Source organism: Amblyomma maculatum, chromosome 9 (genome assembly GCF_055883805.1).
Source record: "Amblyomma maculatum isolate TAMU_Amacu chromosome 9, ASM5588380v1, whole genome shotgun sequence".
Lineage (NCBI taxonomy): Eukaryota > Metazoa > Arthropoda > Arachnida > Ixodida > Ixodidae > Amblyomma > Amblyomma maculatum.
The window spans coordinates 6,298,235-6,316,473 of NC_139352.1; the positions used below are offsets into that span (position 1 = coordinate 6,298,235).

The 18,239-nt window shown below is 49.0% G+C and overlaps 1 long non-coding RNA gene across 1 annotated transcript in view; it reads right to left on the reverse strand.

Moving 5' to 3' along the window:
- Window positions 1-3,462, reverse strand: part of LOC146178172 (uncharacterized) — a 139,459-nt gene extending 135,997 nt beyond the window's left edge. The window contains exon 1 of the long non-coding RNA XR_014700862.1: window positions 3,206-3,462. This is a non-coding gene — a long non-coding RNA (uncharacterized LOC146178172). The remainder of the gene's footprint in view (window positions 1-3,205) is intronic.
- Window positions 3,463-18,239: the final 14,777 nt, after the last annotated feature.

Sequence of the window (18,239 nt, forward strand, 5' to 3'; positions counted from 1 at the left end):
ACGACTGAACTGAAGTGAAAGGCTAAAATGGGCAAAGAAGAAACGAATGAAGCAAACAGAAGCAGCCAACAGCAGCGTCAGTGCTTCCGCATTACTCCAATGCAGATTATGCAGTGCTCTTTAATTTTTGTGGTAATTGTCCTAGTTTCTGCACACTAATCGCCGCATGAGCGCCTTTTTTAAATGCTTCCCATGAAAGGAAAGGCGCAGTATCTGTCACACTTGTTCTGCAGACACCTGAAATGCGCCGTAGGGAAGGGAGAAAGGTGAGAGTGAAAGTGGAATGAGAGAAAGAGATGCCGTAGTAGAGGGTTTCGAAGTAATTTCGATCACCTAGGAGTGTGTGTGTGTGTGTGGGGGGGGCTGCTCCTAGCCCTGCGGGGCTGGGACTGGTAGGTCCCTGCCACTATACTTTTATCTGTTGTCGGCCGTTATTGCACCCGATACCGTTTCGGTGGTGGACGACGGCTGTTGCGACGCGCGTCTTTCTCTCGCTCTTCTTTTTTTCTTGTCTATTTTCTCTTCTGTCCGCACGAGGCAGCTGAGGTGGCTCGGCTACAGAGCCAGTAGCAGGCCCGTGCCTTTTCTTTTCTTTCTTTCTTCAGTCGCAACAACAACCACCTGAGGGTCTTTAACGTGCACTGACATCGCACAGCAGACTGACGCCTCTGTTTCGCCTCTATCGAAATGCAGCCGCCGGGAGTCGGGATCGAACCCAAGTTCGATCTATCTCAGATTCGAACCCAACCGAGGCGGCCGCGTTTCGATGGAGGCGAAAGCGCGTCTGTGCTGTCACTGCTGTGCGATATGTTAGTGCACGTTAAAGATCTCAATGCAGTCGAAATTATTCCGCAGTCCACCACTGAGGAACCTCTTTCTCAGTTTCCTCCTTCGCTACCACTTTCATTCCTCCCCTTACGGGGCGGTTAATGACAGCGGATTGGCGAGGGCGGGGAGGGGGTGTCTGGCCGCCGCGCCGACAGAAGGGGATAAAAAGCGTTGTACGCCTAAAAGCGACAACGCCTCGCCAGTAGCATCAAACACAGCATTTCCTTCAACAAAAAAAACTATAGCGAGTCTGCTCGCCTACAGTTGGTTCGACCTCTGGGGTTCTGTTTACAAAATTGAAACGGGGTTGAAACATTCACACGCGTATATAGTAGGTATACATGCGTAGGCTGCCAGCCCCTCGTCTTTCGAAAGAGCGGCGCGCCAGAGCGTTATAGCAGCCGACTCCCGACAGTATAAGCTCCCGAACCTTTTCGCAACCGCACATAGTCGGGTTCTTGCCCCCGGCTGGCTTATACACTCGAACTGGGCAGGAAAGGTCGACGCACAGAAAATGGGGAGCAGTGTCCTTCGTGCTGCTCGTCGATTCACTCAGGGGCGTTAGGAAGCGTTTTGAACTCTGCGGAGTTCCTAGCAGAGCGGCTGATTTAACAGGTGGATATTGCCGTTGGAATGCAACACACGTCAACAGTATTTTAACGGATGGGTCAATGCATTCGAGGATTCCTGGCACAAATCTTCATGTACACCGTAGACCTCGCCGCCAGAGTCGCAGGTGGTTGAATGACAGCGCCGCGCATGTACTTACACAGGGGTATCCACTGTAACAGGGGGATAGTCGGCGCGGGAGCAACTCGCTGTGCCGCCGGTGGCAAAACGCAGGTGACGTCTCACAGGCGACGGTTCGGCTGGACATCTGCTTTTGCTAAAATAAGCTAGGCTTAGCTTAGCTAGTTTTATTTAATTACCGCTATATAGGTAACTGAGTTGTTCTGATTACGCTCCGCGCATCGTTCAAAGCCTTTCCGCTACCGACACAAAAACAAAACGCGCAAAAATTTTTGACGCTGAAACCTTGGAAATGTGGACCGCACAGACCTTGTTGCGTGGCGCTTTCTCATCAGTCTGGACAAGAACTCGAGATACGTGAACGGATCGCATATGTGCCATGATGAATAGTCACATGACTGTGTATCGCTAACGCTCGGCAGCGGGAGGACTGATGTTCCGCTCGACTGCCCCTTGAGCGGCGACTTAGGTTTTCATCAGCCGCTCAGGGCTACTATGCTTACTCGGCAAACAATGAGTCCTCTTATTGACAGCAAATGTAAGTTCAAGGAAGAGAACATGGAACAAGTCATGCCGTTGGTTCTGAAAACCCGGCCCTCTTCGCCATCTTAAATTGTTTTAAAGGTCCATTTCGGTTTACTGCATAAGGGATGAGGCAATTATAGAGTTCTATTAAAAATTCGTGATGTTAGAATTTCATTACAGGCATTGAAGGATGATGGGCAGGCAGTAGCAATGATGAAGGCTACAAGACGGGCTCACGGGCTGTGTACTACCGTGGAATGCAAGTTTGGGAGCACGAAACGACCCGCCGCGAGTGCTCGATCTCTGGTTACTGCTGATTATTCTTCGACTTCCGAGCCCAAGGTTGCGACATCAAATCCTGCTCATGGCGGACATGTTTCGGTGCAGGTGAAACACGAAATTCGCTCATACCATTCCGCACTTGCTCTTCGATACATCTTTCTGTCTGTCTCCTTTCACTCCTATCTTCCTCTGTTCCATCACAATGCGGTTAAGGTGTCCATCATAAAGCGAGACAATTACTATGCCCTTTTCTTCGAAACTAATTTTTCCTGAATGTCGTTATAACCAGTTACTAGTAGCAGCAGAAGTTATTATCATCACCGGGGACGAAATGATGTGCAGTCTGACGTGAAACGATGATCTATTTGACCCAAATTCGTTTTAGTGGGACTTTAACCATAGTCAGCCAAATTTACACTGATGGGAAGCAGGCACCATCGAGTGTTCTACACTTATTATCAGAGCGCGAAAACCAGGCTATCTTCATGGCGGAATATACGATAAACAGGGCTGTCACGCGCAGCCTCAACGGCACACATGTCCGAGCCGCGCTTTTTTTTTTTTTTTTTTTTCATCACTTTTTACATCACTTCACTTGCATCTGTCACATGCTATATGCATTTCCTTGTCGCTGTGATTTCAAGAAGGAGATCGGAAATAACGTAGACAACGGTCGCGAATGCAGAGCTCTCCGCGCCGCCTGTGGATACGTTGCGCAACGTTGCAGCTTGCCGACAGATAGGCGACTGTCGCTTCCGCTAATCATTTAAGACGTCGACAAAAGTGGCGGAAATGACAGAAAGTGTGGCATTCGACTTACATGAGCGTGCAAGCACAATTTGTCAGCGGCGTAATGTAGATCCGGCCGATGTGCTGCGTAGGAAGTTGAAGCTGGCAAAAATGCAAGGTTAATCCGCTCGCCGGGACGTATCGAGAATTTTGCACACAACCGGATTTGGAAAAAAAAAAAAAAAAATGTTTTGTTTTTGTAAAGGGACTTGTCTCCCTGCTTTGCAGACACCGCAACCAAGCAGAGAGACATAAGGAAAGAGAGTCCTTTGCATGCACCGCCGGCAGCAGCACAGAGACCTTTTATTAAAGCGTAGGCGTTAAGGAGGCAAAGAAAATCTTGAGGCGTTCATAGGATAATAAATTCTGCAAATGAAGTCTGCAAATTAAGGGACGGTGCAAAATAATGACGTCAAACTTTATATGGATGTTGCTGTAATTGAGGTGCTTAATTTTATAATTTTCTGCTGCTGGGGATGAAACTCGAGCCAACTGCGTGCCGAACGAGCCCGCTGCCAGAATGGCTCGACGATTCAAGCTAGAAGGAGTGCGTTGTGGTGTGTGTGAGGCATATGTGTGAATACAGCTGTCACGTAGAATTAAATAAAAATGGAAAAGAAAGAAAAGGTGCTACCGTATTTCGCTCTTAAGCCACAACTTAAATGAGCGAGTGGCAAGAGAAAAGAGGGGAAAAACAAGCGCGTTTCGAATTAATTTGGGATCTGAAAGTGGGCGTTCATTTTTCTTCCCATTTCGCCTGCATTGAACGAGAGGCTGAAGAGAACCAGTCCAAGTTGCAGTCCATTCTTCGTGGTGTACGTCTCCGCTCATCCGCTTGATTGGTTGTCCTCTTCATAATGTACCAACTGGCCCAGATTTCCACTCTCCTGCAAGGCAGCTACTCCCACGATCTCGCCATTAGGGTTTAACGAAAGTCTTTTGTCGCCGAGTTGGCTTCTGTGCTAATGTCAGATATAGCATTGAATTGCGCCCAGATAATTCACCTTGGTTTCTTTATTGGACGTGGTACACAAAAGTCGCCTTCATTTTTTCTTTTAATCAGAATGGCGCACTGACCCAAAATATTATAAACATACTTTGCTCTCCTTCACCTGCCCCAACGACGTCGCCAAAACAAAGTGAACTTTGCTGAAGTTACATGGTAAACGATCGAAGGACCGGACAGCTGCCACGTCGTCTGTTGTGACGTCAGCTCTGCGCGCAAATAACGCTTAATGCTGACGTAAGCATTCGTAGCGGTGGACGTCGCGTCGCCGCTTGGGTGGGCAGCAGAGAACTCGGGCGCTGGCGTGCGTCAGCTCCGCTGCCGGTTGTCCACATTTCGCACAAAGCCCTTTGGCGTCACAGCGCGCGCACGTGGGCAGCGGCGCCGGCGGCAGACGCGCTCGGCGGCACAATCATTGCGGGAAGGAAGACGTGGTCCGCAGCGGATTGGCAGTATTTCGATTGCGCGCACACTCGCGATAACCTCGGGTACCCATTACATCCGAATTTGGGTGTATCGAACTTAAGGGATACTCAAAGGCGTTTCTAATTATACGTAAGAAACCCGACTATGTTTCCAAACAGTGACGCTGGCGAAACTAAAGTTTCAGTTCAGACAAATCGCATGCTCGAATTAGGAGAGTTTCAAATAACAAAGCTAAACTGTATGCGTTACGGTCGATAGGGTCCTCATTTTAGATCGCACAGAAGGCTGATGGCCCAAGAAATCGCCGAGTACTGTATACCTGAGCAATCCAAAGTTCATATCAGCAAACGAGTCTCTCATATTGTACAAAGCCCCCTGTCCTTTCTTGCTATCGCTCCCCTCTCTCGCTGTCTTCTTCCTATGACTTTTTGTTTCCCACCGGCCGCAGCTCGGGTTTGCTTAAGATATTAGATAGGAGTTGTCATGGCCGACACGCTCTATTCCTTCCTTTTTTATTATTTTAATAATTGACTGCCACCACCATGATGTGTGAGTGTGACGAAGGCACGCTCGAAAACAGCTCGACAAATATATATATATATATATATATATATATATATATATATATATATATATATATATATATATATATATATATACACACTCGCCCAAAAAGATGCCAGGAAACGGCGCGGTCCTTCCTTCCCACTCTCTCTCCTTCTCTTTGGCACACAACATGCGCATAACTCGTACACACGCCTATCTGGGTGGGTTCCACTGCTAGGTCTCCAAATTCAGTTTGCCGCAGTTTGCCCAAAGATGGGGGATAAAACCAGTCCAGGCTGCGGCGGCCGCTTTTCGATGGAGGAGAAAAGCAGGGCGCCCGTGTGCTGTGCGATGTCAGTGCACGTTAAAGAACCCCGGGTGGTCGATATTTCCGGTGCCATCCACTACGGCGTCTCTCATAGCCTGAGTCGCTTTGGGACGTTGAACTTCACAAACCACAACCACTATTTGCAACTGGACTGAATCGTCTTTATGATAGGTATACAATCTTTAAGGTTTTCCAACTATTCCGGCCGCTTCTTTCACCCGCCGCAGTGGCTCAGTGTTTAAGACATTCGGGTGCATAAAAACCCAAGATCGTAAAACCGAATCCCAGCCGCGGCGACACAATTCAATGGGCCAAAATGCCTTGTGCGATCCCACCGTCAACTGCAGCAGGCGCTTTCAAAGTCAGTTCGCAATCCTTCGCTGCAGCGTACCTCGTATCCGGTGTAATAATAATAATAATAACGCAATGGCCTAAATAATTTTTGGACACAACATTACGTCACCCTCTATTGATTGACATCACTAATTAACCTCTACCACTTCTGAATGCGGACACGGCTTGCGGACAGAAATCTGTGAGCATAGCGAAGTAACGTTTTCGCATTAATAATTGGTTCACAGGGAGGGAAAGGCGCAGTATCTGTAACACTTGTTCCTGTGGACACCTGAACTGCGCCGTAAGGGAAGGGAGGAAGTACAGCTTTTAGATTTTAAACCTGCGTGCTATAACGAGAACCATTGTTAATCGATATTTCCGCAAGGCGAGCCGACACAGCATTTAAGGCCCGTAGTTATCGCGCCGCATCATCGTTCCATAGAACGCACTGCCGGTCCAGGCGTTTCGAACGCGCATCCGCTCCGGCCGCAGCGGATGCAACGTGTTGAGCCCGAACGGTCGATTCGCGTGCACGCGTGCGCGGCGCGCTCTTGCGCGCGTCCGTGCCCGTGACGCAACAACCGCCCGCCACTTTTGCTCGTTTATTTATCGTCCGTCTACTCGCAAAAAGAAAGGCCCGCGCGCTACTGCTGTTCTAGGGAATGGAACGTTCACGCGATGGCGCGCACTTCCCAGGAGATGGAGGAGCAACAAGAGAAGCCAGCTGCCGGCTTGTTGTGCGTCGCCGCCCTTTACGCCACCCATTTCGCTTGGAGGCTCCAGAAGCGACGGAGAAAGAAAAAAAAAAATAAATAAATAAATAAAACGAAGACAAATTTTTTCTTACGGAGTGTGCTGCTTTCGTTCATCGTCCCCCCCCCCCCCCCCCCCCCCCATGCGTCGCATTCGCAGAAACGAGCTTACAGCACAGAGATAACCGCACCGTCTCCCAGAAAGAGTCTAGGCGCGCGAGTGACGATAATTTGCATATCGCGAGGAAACCGCAGTTGCGCATCACGTTTCCGTATGAGCAGGGGAACCCGGTGTACGTGAGTGGCAGGTGGACTTGCGTGCGGCGGGGTGTGTAATAAGAGAAACCCTCTCCTACCGTTACGGCTGGTCCCCATTCCACCGGTTTCTGCCGAACCGTGGTACCGCGTCCCTCGATCAGCCTAACGCGCTGAATCGCCCGAGCCCGATCGGAGCTGAAATCGGTGAAGTGCTGATGCACGCGGTTGATAAGACGATACAGGCAGCACGATGCTAGCGCAGATGTCGCAGGGACTGCGCCATCACCTCCACAGTCGGCGCGTTCTTCTCGAAAACCAGCGAGTGGTTGCCGATCTGCTCGACGCTAGCGTGCCAGTTCGTCAAGCAAGATGTTGCTTTCGCCTTACCGTTTGCTTCGGCTTCCGGAGAGATGCTAAGCGCCTAGTGCCGACGACAGAATGCCAGTCGTAAAGCAGTGCGACCCAAAGTGGAGGTTTCTGGTTATCAGTAATGATGAAGTCGATCAAAATGAAATTTCCTCGTTATCTTTCGTTCTGGGCCGGTAATCTGGAAACGTGCACTAAACGTGAGTCCAAAAGCGTGTAGCATAAAGTGAGCTTATTGCTAACAAAAAAAAAAAAAAAAAAAATCTGCCGACAAAAGTGCTCTCGCACTGCCTTAACCCACAGCCTTTAGTTAAACAAAGGCGCCTGTTTTCTTTCCGGAAAGATACAATATTCTTCTCAGCCATTTATGGCACAGGCCTTTTTTTATGCACATTTCTGCAATACCATTACAGATGCAGTAGCAAGCGCAGTGTGGGTCGAGGTGGCTTAAAAGAACAGACGGATCATCAACCTTCTCCAGGCGTCACCATCGCTGAAATCAATGCACTGAAGTCGACGCTTCCATATACGGACTCCGATTCGAAAAGAGCTGCAAGAACGCCCCAAGCGGAATTACGCGAACTAAGCAAACAAACAATACTGATAACAGGAACGGAGTTTGCGATGACTCGACGGAGTCAAGCTGACCTCGTCTGTTGGGCAACGCATCTCGTGCAAACGCTAGCCAGTCGGTCGGGTCTGGTATGGTCGGTTAGCTTCTCTGTGCTCTCCCCGGATTTCGCCGGACATGGGCTTAATCCCGCTCCCGTCTTGTATTTGCATTAGCAAGGAGCAGAGGGGGCAAACGTGCCTACCAATCGACCAGAACGCACCAGGACGGGATTGGCCACCTAGTAGTAATTTACTCTCGGCGAAGGAAACGATAGCTGACCTGTACCGTGAGAGATGGAATGAAAGGAGTGAAACGTGGCTAAGATAAAGAAGGCGCCTAATGCTGGTCATACACAAATTTCGACCATGTGGAGTAGCAGGGGCACTTCTTACATTTGACACCCATTAAAATGAAAGCGCTGGGACTCGATCCCGCGACCTTTGTGTACTCAACAGCCGAGTACCACAACCGCGCTGAGCAACCGTGGTGGGCTGCATGAGTTTGTTAGACAAATCTGCAAGTCGCCATGACTTCATAGCCCAATGCTGGTGGCTAGACCTTTTATAGTAGAGTTTGGGGACAGAACTTGATAGGAAATGCCCAGGCACGAAATAGTCGCGGTGACCTTCCTGGCCTATTATTTTTTTCTTATCCCAATATGTCCAGCGCACTGATCTGACAATACCCGATTTAGGACTTTCAGAGCCATAGAAATTTCATGGTCGTATTCCGTCGCTCAACACAGCTTCAGATTGCCGTAGAATCCCTCCTCGGCTAATCACGCAGCGTTGACGAGGACGCGTCATGTCACACGTAGGTGACTCTTGTCGCTCGTGATGTCTGTCTGCGGGATGACTGATCGTGTGACAGCGCGCTTATAAGCCACCTTGCGAAAAAATATCAGACGGCCAGAGCCGCGACGCAATGGCGCCATGGGCAGACGACAGAATTAACGAGCGCATACCACTGGCGTCTGCCACGGACGTAGTTCCATACGACTGCGTTGAAGGGACTAACTGGCGCTGCGATCGTTTGCATGCTCAGAAATACCTCAGTGGAGAATTCGCACACGACCGCGGCGGCTGCGTTTCGATGGAGGCGAAACGAAGTGGCGTCCGTGTGCTGTGCGATGTCAGCGCACGTTAAAGATCCCCAGGTGGTCGAAATTATTCCGTAGCCCTCCACTACGGCTCCTCTTTCTCTCTTTCCACTTTCATTCCCACCTTCCTCCCTTCCCCTACGGCGCGGTTCGGGTGTCCACAGAGCAAGTGTGACAGTTACTGTGCCTTTCCCTTCCTGTGAACCAATTAAAATTAAAAGAATTCGCACATGACACGCTGCGGTGGTTCAGTGGTTAAGACGCTCGGATACTGATCCGGATCGTACCCGGGTTCGAACCAGACCACGGCGCCTGCGCACCTCTCTCTTTTTCAATCTCACGTTCCTCTCTTCCCTTGCAGCTCGTTTCAGGTCACGACGATGTGCGACAGATACTCGGTCTTTCCTTTCCGATAAAACAATCTACAATTTACATTTTTTTACTTCGTACCTGGCTCGGCCGGCAACGGGTCAGAAAGTGGACTTGGCAATCAGGATGCTATGCGGATATCAGAGTTCGAACCCGACTGCAGGCGACGGCGCGTTTCGATGAGGTGAAACGGAGAGACGTCCGGGTGCTCTAAAACGTCAGTGCAAATTCCCAGGTAGTCGAAAATATTCCGCAGCCCCGCCGGGGTGGCGCAGTGGTAAGACGCCCGACTACTGTGCCGGAGTTCTCGGGTTCGAACCCGACCACGGCGGCTACGTTTCGATGGAGGCGAAACGAAGTGGCGTCCGTGTGCTGTGCGATGTCAGCGCACGTTAAAGATCCCCAGGTGGTCGAAATTACTCCGTAGCCCTCCACTACGACTCCTCTTTCTCTCTTTCCACTTTCACTCCCACCTTCATCCCTTCCCTTACGGCGCGGTTCAGGTGTCCACAGAGCAAGTGTGACAGATACTGCGCCTTTCCCTTCCTGTGAACCAACCAACCCTCCAGCATGGTTTCTTTCTTTCTTTCTTTCTTTCTTTCTTTCTTTCTTTCTTTCTTTCTTTCTTTCTTTCTTTCTTTCTTTCTTTCTTTCTTTCTTTCTTTCTTTCTTTCTTTCTTTCTTTCCGCTTCCCCTCCACCTTCATTTACCTTACGGCGCGGTACAGGTCTCCACAGAAAAAAATACGTGCCCTATATATACTGGGCCTTCCCTTCCTGTTACCTGATTATTGTCACTATTAATGGGGATTATGCGCGCCTTTTCTTGGACGAAAACCATTGAAATGTGGTTGTGACAAATTCGAAAGCCTGCTTGCATATGCAAGAGGCTTCGCGACTGCTGGATAAAAATACTTGTTTTACTTCAGAGTTGGGTCGCTATATAGTGGATGTGCACATCGGCTTCAACCAGCATCACAGAGAGGGGTGGCTGCTCCTGGCCCTGACTGGGCTGGGACAGGTAGGTCACCGCCGCTTGCGGCGGGGGCTAGCCGGCCACCGAATTTTTATCTGTTGTAAGCCGTCATTGCACCCGCCACCGCTTCGGTAGTGAACGAAGGCTGTTGCGGCGTGCGTCTTTCTCTCCCTCTTCTTTTTCTTCTCTATGTTCTCTTCTGTCCGCACGAGGCAGCGGAGGTGGCTCAGCTGTAGAGCTAGTAGCAGGCCCGTGCATTTTCTTTTCCTTATTCCTACAGCCACAACAACAACGTAGAGCTAGCTATTCGTGCATAAAAAGTAGCGTGCAGCGACAAACGCGCGCTTGCCTTTTATCTGCACCTGGATTGCAAGAACATTTTGATGCAAAATAATGCAGGCGTTTTTACATGCTCAGGCATTGTTCCCATTTAATGCCGATTTGTATCCGCCCTTTTTGCACATCGTCAGAAGAGGCGTTCATCCTCGTCACACATTGCTCGCGGAGATTACTTATTCAATTATGCTGCTGAAGGCGAGATATAACGGAATCACGTCTTGGAGGAGGATGCAATATGGGAAAATGTAGACACGGACGTGCTCTTCCGGGAATCGTATCTTCGTCACAACTGTCCTGCAGTTTCGTGTCTTTTAAATTGTTGAAAAAAAAAATGTTCAAGCGCCTCTACTCTAATCCACATAGAAATAATGTCAAGAATATAAGAGCTATTTTGTTTAATGGTACAAGATCCGGTCCCTGGTATACTGTTGCAGATGTCATTTGCAGCGGACAAAGCACATTCTTACGTCTGGGGCCGTATTCCGTAAGCTTCCATTTTCCATTTTATTTGGCCAGACGGCAGCATCAGCCGACAAGAGCGAACTGCCGGTCACAGAAATAGCGGGTACCGCCATCAGCGTACTCACCACAAAACGCCTGCTAACCAGTAACCACTGGCTCCACCATGCAACCACTTGCTTAACTGTGGGGGCTAATCAGCCAATAATCCGGACGCAACTAACCAAAGTCTTTAAATCGAAGTCTGGAGTTTTGACAACTGCGCGGTTTCCTCTGATTGGTTAACATATATGCGTAAGTGGACGGAGATGCCGTTCCGCTGTCTTGTGGCCATGCGATAGCACTCAGGCACATCTGTAGGTCATTTCCATTCGAAACCATCGTTGACAGCGACACAGAGGAATGTAGCTATGGCGTGAACTGGTGGCATGCAACATGCTTGATTCCGTAAAGTTCGCGCTTGAAAATCACGCAAAACACACAAACGAACGCGCATGGAATTTGCACTACAGCTTGTGCACATAACTTTCTGCGTTTGTGTAACTTCTAAGCATCAACAAAGGCAAGTGGCATGATCGATGCCTCGCCCCCTTCTCTGCAGTACGAAATCATGAACGAGAGCACGCGCCAAAGAGCAACACCGTTCGCGCGCAGAGCACATATGACAACAACCAACCATCATATATATCGGTTTGATCGGGACGCAAAAGGTTATGCGTCGTTCCCACGTTGCTTCTTTTAATGCGGCAGCATTTCCCGCCCGGCCATGAATGGCGAGTACAGGACATGTGGACATAACGTGCCACAACGTGTTCCCACGAGCTGTCAGTTGTTAATAAGGAAAAACAAACAAACTTGTCCACGCCAGGACTCAAAACGTCATCCTTCAGCAATCACTGCTGGCAAAATTGCATTTCAAAAGTTTCTCCGCTACGCGACTTAATTCTGTGACGTCACGGACGGCATTGACTCCGCGATTACTGCCTGGAAATCTATGGCGGTGTAGCCTAAACCTGATCAGGCATCCGGACGCCATAAGAAAAGGGGGGGGGGGGGGGGGGGGGGGGGGGGGGGGATTTTGTCAACATATGCACCTTATTTGCGAGATTGGTCGATTACTTATTTATTCATTCATTTATTTGCAGCAAGAAAGGTAGCTATTAGTCTCGTGTCAAGCGCACGTGGTGACAAGACAAGCGAAGTACATCGCTGTACCAAATTCCTAGCAGCCAAACGAGAGATCCAATATGCTTCTGGTTGAAAAACGTCCTTTAGGTAACTATACTCATAACGCGGAAATAACTCGAGGGAAATGAAGTAACAATTGGCCGAATGAAGGAAGGAGGCACACATTTAACTTGGCGATTAGGGAAGAAGTTAACGTTACGAATTGGAAGGAGACACGTTAGCAATGTATCGCAGTTAGGCAATCGCCGATCTGCCACGTGCCGCTAGAACGTGTTTGGTACTAAACATCTGTCACTGCTCTTAACTGCTCATCGATCAGAGTTGACTGTGTGGCTGGGGCACTATAGCGAAACTATAATGTTTACGGGCAACATGCTGTTATCGGCCGTATAGTATATGAGCGCGTTTAGCACATCCAAGAAACACGATTTTTTTCCTTTCACCTTTACGCCAACCCCCCCAAAAAAGATTAAGTAAATAAAACGTGTCATGCCTCCGGAAAGAAAACTACTTAGTGAAAACCAGGAGTGTTTACACGTTTCTTCACTGGTACATCTACTCTGAGATGTAATAGTTCAGCGAAAATCAGCTGCTCTCTTTCCTTCTTCGTGGTGTGCGCAGCCGTCACAGCGGGCTGTCATTATAAAGGTCGCGTACAGCTTTGAAACTGCGCGTCGCGATCGATCACAGAAAACACTACGTAAGCTTGAGCCTCGAGCGCAGATCAAGCTGTTCTGTAGATTTGGCTTCCGGTCGCCTTGTAGCTCGTCCTGCATACGTGTGAACACGCTGTGCACAGCTTATGTCACCTCGTCGTTTGGAACACTTTGCTTTCTTCTGCCGCACCCTTCCCGATCTTATAGTTACGCACAGTCTTGGTCAAAAGTCCTCAAGCCAAACAATTTAGCCTCGGCCGCAAAATGTAGCCGTCACGCCATATTTCTACACCGAATAGCATTTCAAAATGCTAGGAAATATTATCTTATCACAGTAAGAAACTAACTTAAGGCACTTCATCTGCCCTTTAGTCTTTAATGGCTCAAGTTACGGCTTAATGTTGGGGCTTAGAGGAAGATCCTTTGACTTCAGGAAGGATTTACATTGAAATCGCAACATAAGTCTAGGCAGGCTTAGGTTGAGCGAGGGTTCTAAGCTGATGACTACAGGAACCGTACGAAGCAAGCATACACATATGATAGAAGCTTAAACACCCCACCACAATGTGTGTTCTTTTTAGATCGCATGGTTCACCAAAACAACGAAGTGGGATAGGCTGTTTGCGCTAAAGATATTGTCATACTGATACGCGCCGGGCATGCCAAGTCTGACCCCATTTCTGGACACAACAGCTTCCTTCAAGGTATACCCAACAATGAAATGGCATCTAACGCTGAGCTCGTTAGAGCGTGTTAAATAGAAAACTCGCCAAGAGATTGAACATACAAACGTTGCAGCGTGGTGCACTGTATAAAAGCGAACATTACTAAAAAAAATCATCAATGTCATGCCGAAGACAGCTATGCACAAGAAAAACAGGCTAGACTGCTTGTACAAAAGAGATGGCGACACTCGAATTAGGAAGTCCACAACTGAAAGTGCCGTTTGGGATTTTCGTACCTTAGAAAACGCGTTGCATCATTGTACACGTTAGTTTCCTTCGTATGCTTCGTACAACTAGAATCCGAGAAAGACAGCAGTTCACATGCACTGCTCGCTGCTAATCGATACCATCACGTATTCGTCAACGGACAAGTATAGAAGGCATTGAAAGGTCATGTCAGTCCTGAAAGCCGCGAGAGCGTTTTTCGACAAGACGCCAACCGCCGCGAAGTGTTTCACGTGATCGATTGCAGGTTTCTTTACTCCTCAGTATTGGTCGTTTTCATGCAAATGAAAAAAAAAAAAAACAATTCCACGTATTATGTTTCTGGGATCCTTCTTGCTTAAGTACTTAGCACTTAGCTAAAAAAAAGTATACCCTTTTTACATGTGCGGGGTTTACATGAACCCAGCAAAGTAGGGTCGACCCCCTATGCAAGGAGCATCAGCGCCTCCTCCCTTGATCCTTGCTGGTCGGGTAGTAGTAGTACAGTGGCTAGCCACTGTAGGGACAGGGCCGTGAGCTGTTCGACTAGGCTTTCCTCCACTTTCTCCCCTCTTACATGCGTGTGGTTCGCTTGCTCGACGCAAGCTGTAGAGCCGAGCGGTAATCTCGGTCCGACAGAAACGGGTTCATGTAAAACCGGACGGGGCGGGCTCTCCCGGAATCGACACGCTAGCATCGGGCTCAGTCGGTCAAGAAGGTGCGATGAAGCGGAGCGTGCTGATGACTATCCAATTTCACGCTAGCACGTGACTCGGCAAACGACCTCATTATCTGTACTTCATTTTACAAGCCCTTTGCAGCACTAAGAAAGTCTGGAGCGACCTAGTCCAGCCAGGATCCAGGATTATGCGAACTACAATAGGAAATTGTGGTCCTACACGCCTCGGCCCCCAAATTGGTGGGGCTGACAGTGGGAGCACAATTACCTATTCTAGTCTGCAGGGGCGAGAGGCACTTATGAGCACAATTACCTATTATAGTGCGCGTGATCCTGAATGGGCCAAAATTCCCCTGCCTTTGGCAGGGCTGTAAACATCTTGTGAAAGGAAGTATAAAAGATGAACACCAAAAGAAAAAATTTGAACTGCGTTCAAGACGGCAAAGCGATTCCGGAAACAGCCCTAAATTAGGTTGGCATGTTTCTGGACTAGGTTCTTGGTACAATTCCCTCAGTCAGACGGAGGGGAAGCCACTACTTTCTCTCTTCTCTATACGACCAGATTCCATTAAGTTCCTCTACTCTCCGCACCTTTAACTCTTGTGCCTCTTCCTGAGTAAACTGCAAAATTCAGGCCTGACAACCATGACACATCGCTGACAAAGAAGTCATGCTGCTCAGCAGAGGTGCGTGTGCCAACAGTGATATGCTTCCTGTCCAATGGCATTTTTGACTGCAGGATTAAAGTGAAAAAAAAAAAAAAAAAAGAAAAAAGACGAGTTGCAGAATAGGTGCACGTGGTGGCGTCGCTTTTCCACCTCCCTCTTGTCAGAGGAGGCGGACAAAGAGAACCTTCTTCCTGCAAGGTTCATTCTACTCGCGGTGGTGGTCACACGTGACACGTGCGTTCCATGCTGTCCGCCGATTGCTTACGCTGGCGACGTCAGACGAGACCCAAAAGCAACCAAACGAGTAAGTCCTGCGTATTCTTAAACTGGAGAACAAGCCAAGCTGGCTTTCGTCGCTCCGGGATAAGTTTTTATCGGTCTTCTGGCGACACGAGGCAGATTTATCGGCAAACAAAGATTTGGCAGCAATCATTCGCGAAGTTGTCGCTATACCTTTGCTTACAGGCAGGACTGTGGCCCGAGTAAAGTAGTTTTTCTGGAGGAAGTTCAGAGGAAGTGCGATTTCAGCGTTTCCTGACAGTCGCAGCACCTCAGGTTAACGCATTTGCAGCACCAAACATTCTCAAGTTGTTCTAAATGCCTGAGCTCGAATGAGTCGGGCCTGATAAATAGGAATATCATGACGTTTCTCTAGCCGCAGCGGTGTATCTTCTCAGTGTGCTCGCCCGAGATTTGAGCTCTTTATTCGCTTTTTATTGCCTTTGCTTCTTTTTTTGTTGCTATTTTAATGGCAGGAGGCTGTATTACTGGGTGCCTTACTCAGGGGTGCTTGCGGTGTTGTGTACCAGAATGCTTTAGTATAAGTTTTTCGAGTTCACTCTCGAACGACGTTTCGTGCGGCTCTACATATAAGGCTACGCATAGTAAAGGGCCTTTGTCTCCGTGCACTGGGGATAGGCCTAAGGCCTTCTCTCAGAAAGAGAATTTTTCCCCCGCATGCCTAACTTCGCATCTTTGCTCACTGCTCGTTTGATATTTTTGCGAAGACTTTCCCACACTCGTCATCACCATATCGCTAGGCAAACTTGTGTGCCATGTGCACAAAACAGCTCGACTTGAACAATATGGCGCCCACGGATCGCGTGACAGTTGCGCCTAAACCTGAGGCCATCGCAATGCAATTTCACACCACCGATTAGCAATCATGTGTTCTATAACGTTGCACCACTCATGACCACTGAATTACTGCGTGGATGGTTGAACGTGACATTTTTCATACCACTGTCCATCAAGCGGGCGTTAACTAAGAGGCTAGCTAAGAGTCAGCGGCCCATGTACTGACATCGTGCTCCTCGCAGGTTCTTTTCCGTGTAGCCGTCGGACGAGACGCCGCGAGATGCTCGCTTCTTCCGGGCCGCTGTCGGCGCTACAAAGGCGCACCTTGGAGGAGAAGGTGCGCGCTCAGCTGGCCGATCTCGCGCCTCCGAGTGCCCGGTCCCAGCAGCGAGGGCGGACGGACCCTGGGAAGCCACGCCAGGGTGAGTCAGTTGCGCTGGACTTCGGTGTGTGTGTTGTGCCGTCCCTATCTGCTGTCCGCGGTCTCGTGCTCGACCTTGGCTCTCCCCGCGCGCAGAGTTCGTCCGTCCGCGGCCGGAGGGACCTGTGTCGCCGAGTTGCGCTTTATCGTACGAGGAAGTCAAAAGGAAGAAAATGGTAACAGTGCAGTGAATACACTCTGTATAATTTTGTTCCAGCGCAGGTGTTTCCAAGGTTGGCATGTATGCATATAGTACACGAGAGAAGCGGACACTCGTTCGTTGCAGTATGACTCCCTATCCATGTCTGTCCAAGACCGATGTGATTAGAGGAGAAAAAAAAAAAAAAAAAAACACATGGTAACTATGCTTGGCAAAAATTATTCTACTTTGAAGGGTTCGAAGGGAAAGTGGTAAGGTTGGATTACACGCGTACACTCATCACAAATTTGAGAAAGTGTCTTCTAAAACGCCCAGCTTCAAAACGTTCCTTATATTTTATGAGTATTATTTAACACCTTTGGTCATGTTGTTACTTGTGCATGTGTCCAATTCATTAGCCGTGTTTACATGAATGCGACAGCTAGCGCATCGCACCGCAACCGGTTCCTAGCGCATCGCATTCATGTAAACACGGGTAATTCGCTAGGAAAGCGCATCGCAATAATGCGCCAAGCAGGGCTGGGTTTAGAGGAGTACGTCGACTTACCCCTCTCAATCTCAATAGGCGACAGCGCGTTCCGCCACCACCACGCTAGAGATGATGCGCTACATGTAAGCGCTGTCGCATCGCATTACCGTGAGGCGCTACTAAATGCGATACGATGCGCTACTGTCGCCTTCATGTAAGCACGGCTATTGTCACCGCTACAAGAACGAGACAAAATGTCTTCAGCCATGGCACATTACCGGTGTCGACGCGCGCGCGCTCTACCGGGGGACCGAGAGCGCGCATCGAGACCAGTCATGCTTCAGCTTAAAATGTGGCCTTTGTGCAAAAAAAAAAAAAGCCAGTCAGTTTTTTTCGCAAAGCGAGAACCCCTTCATCATGACGGCCAAACCTGTTTTTGTGGCTCTCAGTGAAAGCTAGGCAGGAAAAGATAGCTGACAGGCTTTTGTCCTCATACAGCTGGGCATCGCTTTCACACCAGCGCGGCACCCTACCGCGAACAATACAAGCAACAGCATGTTAATAATGGACTTCTTCCCTTTTCCAGAGCCACAAAAAGCGCCCTTGGAGTATAGTGTTGACAAACAGATCTGCCAAGCCATGGCTTCTCAGGTATACAAATGTATACCTCCCCTTGTTTGAATCGCGAAGGAGTGCAACTTTCCGGATCTGTTCTGGGCTTGAAATGGAATGCACCTTTTTTCAGTAACGTATACACCGCTTGCGGACGACAGTCGATGTACGGGACGCGCTACTAAAAATATTGTGCAAAAATTCGTTCGCAGTAGTTGGGTGTGCGTATTTTCCAAGCAAAGTTGAGTTTGACAAAAACAGTTGTTGGGCGAGTTGGTGTTTTCGATGGTCCATAACTACAGCGCAAAAGACAGTACAGAGGTGAAGGAGGGAC